The sequence below is a fragment of the Dama dama genome, chromosome 9, assembly GCF_033118175.1.
Source record: "Dama dama isolate Ldn47 chromosome 9, ASM3311817v1, whole genome shotgun sequence".
NCBI classification, from domain to species: domain Eukaryota; kingdom Metazoa; phylum Chordata; class Mammalia; order Artiodactyla; family Cervidae; genus Dama; species Dama dama.
This window is the reverse complement of record NC_083689.1, coordinates 55,134,286-55,143,504: the sequence shown is the minus strand read 5'-3', so window position 1 is coordinate 55,143,504 and position 9,219 is coordinate 55,134,286.

Below are 9,219 nucleotides of genomic sequence, written 5' to 3'. Positions count from 1 at the left end.
TGGAGGGGTCTGTCCCACCCTGACACCCAGTTTGACATTCCCTAGGATTGCAGAGGGTGGGCCAGGGTGGGACAAGCAGCTCACCCCTCTCTTTGGTGATGGTGAACAATAGCTGCCTGGGTCAACCAGTCTCTCAGGCCCTCTGCAAGGCTGGGGACCGGGCGCCCCACACCTAAGCAGAAACCAAAAGCCAGATCAACCCTATTATCCTCCCAAAGGCTACCCAAGAGAATCTAGCCCTCCATGCCTCAACCCCCTTCTGCTCCAGGCAGGAGGCTCCCCTGACTCCACCTTCCCCTCCCCTGTTTGCCCACTGGCTCCTCCTCTTGGGTGACAGTTCCTGACACCCTCACACCAGACGCAGGGGCTGGGGGGTGGGGACTGAGAGCCTGCCAGCTGCCTCATCTGTGAGGGCACTTCCCCCTTGTCAGTCAGCGAAGAGAAAGGGAAAATTTTCTTCAAAGGAAACTCACCTAGCAAACAGAGAGAAAGAAAACAAGAGAAAGGAAGGGTGGGAAAATGAAGAAGCTGGGAAATAGGTGTCTACAGAGCTGGGGTTCTGGATTCAAGGAATTCTAGCCTGCGCCATAGCTCACTTGGCCTCCTGAAGACCTAGCCCCACCACCATCAAGATGCAGGATGGCCTTGGGACAGCACTCAGGCCACCAGGTGATTTGTTACGGGTTTTGAGGGGGGTGTAGAACATAGGCCCAGAGCCCAGCCAAGCCACGTGGAGCCTCTCCTTCCCCCGTCTCACAGGGGAGCCTGTCAGCACTCCCAGCCATCTCAGCCTCCAAACTCATCTCCCTACCTTGCCCCGTGCCCTTCCCCTATCTGTTCTCCACACATGAACACCAGCGCTGCCTTTAAAAAACATTATATATGAATCAGATGACATCATTGATGGATAAAACCCTCTACTGAATAAATACCAGGATGAGTGAAAGAGAAAGGCCTGAATACACGGCATGAACAACATGAACTGCCAGCCAGACCTCCCTTCAGAGATGGGCTGGTTGCTCCAGGTGCTGGGGTGCTGTGGGCAGACGGCTGCCAGCTCTCAGCCCCTGCAGGGACTGCCTCAGCTGCAGAGAACAGGGTTCAAGGTCGTGTCCCTTCCTGGGGTTTCCACATTCAAGAAATGATATAGGTCATGAAGGACATCTTCGGCCCAACTCTGAAGGGCCATCAGCTGCCGAGCTCACCATCGCGCTGGCCAAGGCTGTCCTTGGCCCGGATCCCAGGTCCTCCTCTCCCCCTGTCCGAGCCAGCCTCCTTCCACAGGTGGTAATCCCAAGGGAACAGCTTAATAAAATCTTGCACACTAAAGCAAAATCAAAAACAAAAATAGAAAAATTCCACTGACCTCCCATAATATTTTCAATAAAAAAAATATATATATATATTTTTTTTTACGAGGGCCAATAGACCTTGCACGCCTGCCCTGAACCCAGCCTGCCTTTCTCACCTCATGTCACTGAGGTCCTTCGTGGCCACTGTGTCTAAAATTTCAACCTCATATAACCATTCATTTTTTTCTCCTTACCATTTATCACTATCTATCATTCTACATATATATTTAAGCTAACTTATCTAGCTTATTTTCTGTTTCTGCACTAAAATATAAGCCCTAGGAGGGCGGGAATTTTTTACTTTTTTGTTCCTATTGTGCCTTCACAGTTTAGCAGAGAGCCTGATGCACAGTAGGTTGTTTAGTGAAATCATCGACAAATCTCCTACCTGCTGCTATCTCACACAGCACCAGGAACATAGTAAGCATGAAATGAATATTGATAGAACAAATGAAAGAAAGAAAGAATAAATAAAGCTGTGTCTGCTGTCTGCAGTGGCATCCCTCCAAAATCCTTTTTTTTTTTTTTTTGCTCTAAGGGGCTCCTTCTTTCCTCCCAGTTCCCTAAGTTCTCTCTGGTAACCCCTTAGAAGTCCAAGGTCACAGGGATCTGTGGCAGAATTGTATATGCCTGTCCCCTGCCACCTGTAAACCCCGATCACAGACTTCCTGACCACGGGCAGTGTGGGGAGTGGTTACAAACCAGGGCTCTGGAACCAAACGGCCTGGATTCAAGTTTCGGTTCAACCAAGTTTCAGTTGGGTGATCTTAACATCTGAGAGCCTCTCATCTGCAAATGAGGAAGATGACTGCCTACTTCCCAGGGCTCTGGAAGGTGCCTACTGGACACTGGTCCCCTGCTAGATCCCCAGTGCTCAGAAAGCAGGGCCCAAATACACAAGGTCACAACTGGCTCCTCAGCAGCTAATAGGTGTTCAATAAACTGGAGAGTGACACTCCGTGTTGCCCACTGTACACGGCTCCTGAATGTGCATGAGTGAACAAAGTGGTCAGATGACACAGCAGATACAGACCTCCACTGGCCACACTCAGGGAGTCTCTGCCTGCAGGGTTTGCCTTCTTCTTCCCTGGCCTGAGGGTGGCCACTGTTCCCTCATTTGGAGGTGGAGGTGGGAAGGAGAGAGTCCAGTGGTGGTCATCCTATGCCCAGGGGTCCCTGTGTACGTCAAGATCACCATGCTACCCTGCCGCCTCTCCACTCACTGGCCTCTGGCTGAACCCCAATCTCTGATCTTGCACCCCTCTCCTCACTCCAGGATCCAGCCTAGTCCTGCCTCCAAACAGCCTCAGATAGCTCAGGCCACAGTGTTCTCTCCTCTTTCTAACCACCCACTGCGTGTATCGATGGAATCGTGCTTGCTGGCATTTGCTTCCACCTAGGCTGGCATTTGATTAGGTTCTGCCCCAGGTTCTCCCCCAGGTTCTCATCTCACTTGCCTGTCAGATCTCCAAAATCGACTTTAATAATAATAACGCTCTTGCACATCTGGGACCCTACTGGGCACTCACACAAAAGGCTTCTATTGTTTTTATCTCTGTCTCCACAGCCACCCCAGAAAGGAGAAAGTGGGGATGTAGAATCCACCCCACTCTACAAATAAGGCAACCAATGCTCAGATAGGCTCACATCAAAACCCCTCACCCAACCCGTTCCCCTCCCACCAGCCCAGTCACTGGAACCACTCTTCACAGAGATGCCCAAGCCAGAAACAGGGGTGACATCACTATGCTGTACCTCATCCTTTCTTTCACAGACAGACAGTCCCCAGGCCCTGCCCAGGCCACCTAAGTCTTTGACCATTCCTCAGTTCTGCCGCCTTGGCCCATGGGAGTTGGCTCTCCGCCCCCCACCACCCCACACCCAGGGGATTGCAAAGATCCCTCTCTTTACCTCCGCTATTATCCCACCCTCCCCCCCATTCTTCTGTGCACTGCATCAGAATGGCCCTTCCTTACTACCCACTCATTTATGAATGTATGTGTTCATTCACGCAATAGTTTCAAGAGCTTACTCTGGCCAGGTCACTCTACTAGATGCTGGAGGTTCAGCAATGAACTAAACAAAAAGCCCTTGCTTTCACGGAGTTTGTATTCCAATGGGGAGGTGGGGGATCAGTAAGAAATGAGCAAATAAATACAGAGCATCTAGAGAGTGTTGAACCTTCATAGAAAGAAAAAAAGCAGAGGGAAACAAGGAAGTGCTTGGGCAGTAGAGAGGCTTGGGATTATACAAGACAGGAAGGGAAGCAGACTTCTAGAAGAAGTGACACTGACCCTAGTTGACACCCGAGGCTGTTCCAGGCAGTGGAACAACAATTGCAAAATCCTCAGGTGAGATTACTCTCGGCAAGTTCATGTTTGAGGAAGTACACAGCCAGCAGCAAGGCTAAAGGAGTAAGAGAAGAGGGAGAGATGTGGCGGCAACCACATCACCTGGGTTTATAGGCAGGGTCAGTAGGCCATCTTAAAGATTTTGGTTTTGAGTAAGATGTGGAGCTACTGGAGGGTTTGAGCAGAGGAGTGACATGATTTGTTGTACAGGATCCCTCTAGCTGTTGGATGGATAATAGACTGCAGGGAGACAAGAATAGAAGCAGGGGGACCCATTAGGAAGAAACTGCGGCCATGTGGGAAGAGATGATGATGGCTTGGACTGGGGAGGTGGCTGTAGAAGTGGTAAGAAGTAGTCAGATGGTGGACAACTTATGAAGGTAGAGCCAACAATATAATGAGTCAGATGTGGAGAATGAAAGAGAGGAGGCAGGAATGAAGCCATGGACGACTACAGATTTGATCTTGTCACTGCACTACTTCCCCATGGCTCTTCGGTTTGTCCCAACCCCTTAACACAGATTATAAGGTCCTTCATGATCTGAACACCCACCCCCATCACTCCCCATGCTAGTAGTCTAATCTTGGGCAAAAGTAAATACTACTGTTTAACAGTTATTGAATATTTACCTCCGACTGTGTGGACCACAATAAACTGTGGAAAATTCTGAAAGAGATGGGAATACCAAACCACCTGACCTGCCTCTTGAGAAACTTGTATGCAGGTCAGGAAGCAACAGTTAGAACTGGACATGGAACAAATGACTGGTTCCAAATAGGAAAAGGAGTACGTCAAGGCTGTATATTGTCACCCTGCTTATTTAACTTATGTGCAGAGTACATCGTGAGAAACACTGGGCTAGATGAAGCACAAGCTGGAATCAAGATTGCTGGGAGAAATATCAATAACCTCAGATATGCAGATGACACCACCCTTATGTCAGAAAGTGAAGAACTAAAGAGCCTCTTGATGAAAGTGAAAGAGGAGCGTGAAAAAGTTGGCTTAAAGTTCAACGTTCAGAAAACTAAGATCATGGCATCCAGTCCCATCACTTCATGGTAAATACATGGGGATACAGTGGAAACAGTGACAGACTTTATTTTGGGGGGTTCCAAAATCACTGCAGATGATGACTGCAGACATGAAATTAAAAGATGATTGCTCCTTGGAAGGAAAGTTATGACCAGCCTAGACAGCATATTAAAAAGCAGAGACATTACTTTGCCAACAAAGGTCCATCTAGTCAAGGCTATGGTTTTTCCAGTAGTCATGTATGGATGTGAGAGTGGGACTATAAAGAGAGCTGAGCACCAAAGAATTGATGCTTTTGAACTGTGGTGTTGGAGAAGACTCTTGAGAGTCCCTTGGACTGCAAGGAGATCCAACCAGTCCATCCTAAAGGAGATCAGTCCTGAGTGTTCATTGGAAGGACTGATGCTGAAGCTCAAACTCCAATACTTTGGCCACCTGATACAAAGAGCTTACTCACTGGAAAAGACCCTGATGCTGGGAAAGATTGAAGGCAGGAGGAGAAGGGGACAGACAGAGGATGAGATGGTTGGATGGCATCACCAACTCAATGGACATGAGTTTGAGTAGTTCCAGGAGTTAGGGATGGACAGGGAAGTCTGGCGTGCTACAGTCCACGGGGTCGCAGAGAGTCGGACACAACTGAGCGACTGAACTGAACTGAAGCCCCTGCCTACAGGAGATAATAAGAGCTGACGTTACTGAGTGCTTACTGCGCACGAGGCACAATACTAAGCACATTACATGCCCGATCTCACTTAATCCTCCCAACACGTCTTTGAGATAAACATGTTTATTATCTCCATTTTCCAAGTGAGGTAACTGTGGCTCTCAGAGGTTAAGTAAACTCCCCAGGGTCAAAAGGACTTGGATGCTAAACTAATAGCTGATGAATTGAACTGATGACACCGGCAGTAACTGGTGCCTGCTTTCTGTGAGCCCACTGCCCTCAGCCCCCAAACTGGCACACCGTGGGCAAGGGGCTTAAGCAGTGAGCAGATCCCAGCTTTCAGGCCACGGAGGAGGGCCTCCCTTCGCTCCCTCAGAGCTTCCCTCTGCTCATTCATCTCCCCCTTTGCACCCTCAATGAAAGTCCTGAGAGTGACCGATTGAAGGATGTGATTTCCTCTGGAAAGCAGCATCATTTACATGGAAACATTCAAACAGGAACAGAATTCTTCCGCGAGGGCATGGGCTTTAGAAGACAGCTGTGGATGGAGGGTTGTTGCTAGGAAGGAGGGGGGTGCCCGAGGGATGGGGAACGATCCTTTATTTATTTATTTCCCTCTCAGAGCCTTCACCTTTCATTAAAACAGCCTCCGGATGTAGGTGCAATCAAACATTCATTAGACAAGCAAGGTACATTAAAAAAAAAACTAACAACGCCCAAACACCACACACACACACACACACACACACACTCACACTATACAGCAATAATCAATCTGCGAAATGAAACCAGTCCCTTCCTTCAGGCAAGAAAAGCAGGCTGTGCGCCCCCGCACGAAGCTCCAGAGGCAGTGGGTACGCCCCCGGAGACCGTGGCTCCCTCCCTGGCTGTGCACCCGTCCCTGTCCGTTAGCTTTCTGCTCCAAAGCTGTGACCCCAGGATTTGGCACCTGAGTGTGACGGGGACCTGCGGAGCAGTCTGTTCCCCGCCAGCGGGCCTGACCCAAGGGGTTCCTTCCTGGCGCTTTCACTACCCGCCTCGACAAGTTGCCCATCCGGTCTCAGGCGCTCACAGAGCTCTCCCTTGCATCTCTTCGCACACCGTGACCCCAGGCTCAGAGCTTGGCTCTAGGGGTCGTCTGCACAGGGCATCAGCATTTCCCCAAAGCCATTTCTGGGTCGTTGGGGGAGTGGGCAGTAGAAGGCAGTTGTCAGAAGACCTTGGCTCTCGTTCCCTCAAGCACGACCGGCTTCCCGGAGGAGGGGACGGCGGCAGAGCGGGGGAACCGGGCTAGGAAGTGAATCGACAGATGGGGAGTAGGAGGCTCTTCCCAGCATATGGAGCCGCGTGGGCGGAAGGAGTCTGGGCCGGGTGTGGGGGAGGGGGCACAGGGCGCCGGGAGCCGGGACGCGCACTGGAGAGGGGGGTGGGCGTGTGAACTGGACGGAGAGGGGAGGAGGTAACTCTCCAAAGACGCGGGCGGGGGTGTGGGGGCGGCCTCGGATGCGCTCACTCCCGAGCCTGCGGATGGCGCCCCTCGCCCAGCGCCTTGCACAAGGGCGCCCCCTGATGGCGCCTCTCGTGTCAGGCAAGGCTTCTATTTTCTTCCCTAATCAGTTTAACAAAATCCTTCAGGAAGAGCTTCCTAGGAGCCCCGTCGCTGGGCTGAACTCTTTGGAGGATACCACCGTGCCCATTTTTCAGTTAAGGGAATGGAGGCCCAGCGAGGTTACACCTCTAAATCTCGGTGGCAAGAAACAGGATTCAAGTCTGTGCATTCATTCATTCCATAACCCCCACTAAGAAGCCCGTACATCCCACTCCAGTATTCTTGCCTGTGAAATCCTGTGGACAGAGGAGCCTGGTGGGCTACAGTCCATGGGGTGGCAGAGTGGACACAACTAAACAACAACAACAACTGGGGAGATACTTCAGTACGGGAGACCAACGGGTCCCTGGCCTCCTGGGGCTTATGGTCTAGGTGAGGAGATAGACAGTACACAAGTAAACAAATAAATAAGCAAAATAATATGAGTGCTGTGGAGGAAATAAACCAGGGTGTGGAACCAGGCAGCAAGTGCTCTCAGCTTCCCCCCGCCTGCCTCCCCCTTACTGCTCCCTGGGGAGTAAAATTTGTCAGCCTTGGCTTCAAGGCAGGCAGCAAAGGATGGTGGCTCTGGGGTAGAAACTAAGGTGTGGGGGGGTGTAGATTCCCAAGACCATTCTTGGGAGCCGCTCCCGTCCCTGGCACCCCCTCCCATGTGCCACCACCAGCACCTGCAGCCCCAGGCTTTCCCACTGTGGCCAACAGGCTGAATTATTTTCTCATCTCAACCCGATGAGTTTTTAATCTGTCTTTATACAGAAGCCTGGCTGCCTGCGTGGGGATTATTACTGAGTTCTCTGCACATCGATCCTGCCTCCCCTGGCTGTTCTGACCAAGTGAGGCTCTGAGACAGAGGTGGGAGGAGCCTCCACTCTGGAAAGATGTAGGGGTGCACCGTGCTTGCTGTGGCAGGGGCCTGCAGCATTCAGATGGCAGGTGCTCCGGATTTCAGGGGCCCTGCCTGCAAAACGGAGTGCAGCCAGGGTGTGAAGGTGTGGGGATGAAGGGGCAAAGTGCACCATTTGAGCTCAGGAGATGGGGCTGTTTCCATAGGGCCAGGTTACTGTTCACTTGATAGCTTTGTAGCTCTTGCATCTTTGGATGCAAGGAGGCGGAAGAGGCTAAGATGGCCCAGGACAGGGTCAGAAGATCAGGAGAACAGGGCTCTGATCCCACCTCTGCTATTTCTAAGCCGTGTGCCCTTGGGTAATTATTTTTCTGTAAAAAGGAGGTGAGGAGAATATTCTGAGGATATTTAATGAGGCAGTGTATGCACATGGTTTTCACACAGTAAACACACAGTCGTGTCAGCTATGGTTATTAATATCGTTATATGTAAAATGGAAGTAGGAGTGCTGGCTCTGCTTCATGGACAGATCTCTGGTGAAACACAAATGGACAGAGGCGCCCGGCCCACATGAGGACTATTGTTGATCCATGGCCAGCTCACCATTGCTAATAAAGGTGTGAGGAGGCGTGAGGCAGACACACATATTTAGTCGCTCCCGCACTGGGTCAGTGACAGACACACACACACACACGCTGACAGCTGTTTCGACAGATACACCTCCCCCACCCCTGCCTTTATTCTCAGCCCGATAGCAGGCATTGTGGAACAGCAGCTCCCACACGTGATTTTGTGTCTGCCCTGGCGCCAGTAGGTGCTTGAGAGTGGCCTTCAAGCGCACAAATCTGAGTATTTTCATTGTTTTCATTTCATTCATGGTCCTGGGATAAGTTCCCAATGCCCTGGATGGCCTGGTTGTGTCTTCTGGTCCCACCTTGCCACTCACCTCTCCTGCCCTCTGCATGCCGAGCTCCCTGGGGCTCCTATGCTATACTTGGTACCTCTTGTCTCTGCCCTCACATGTGCAGTTCCTCCTTCCTGGAACACTTTTCCATTCAGACTCTAACCCCCTGATAACAGGGACTTGGGCTATTGGTTTATCAAGTGGATGATCAGAAACTATTTGTTGAACTGAGTTGAATCCATCCACATCCCAACTGGCTCCTTCTGGCCTCAACTCAAACTTCACTTCTCAAGAAAAGACTTTCTGCTGCAGAGGCTGGATAGAGACTCTTGTTTCCCCTCCGAAAGCCACCTGTACCTCCCCTGGGAAATGGACTAAACTCTACAAGGGCAAGAACAGCCTTTTCTTGTTTACTGCTCTGTCTTCATTACTCAGCATGTCGTAGGTGCTCAAGAAATA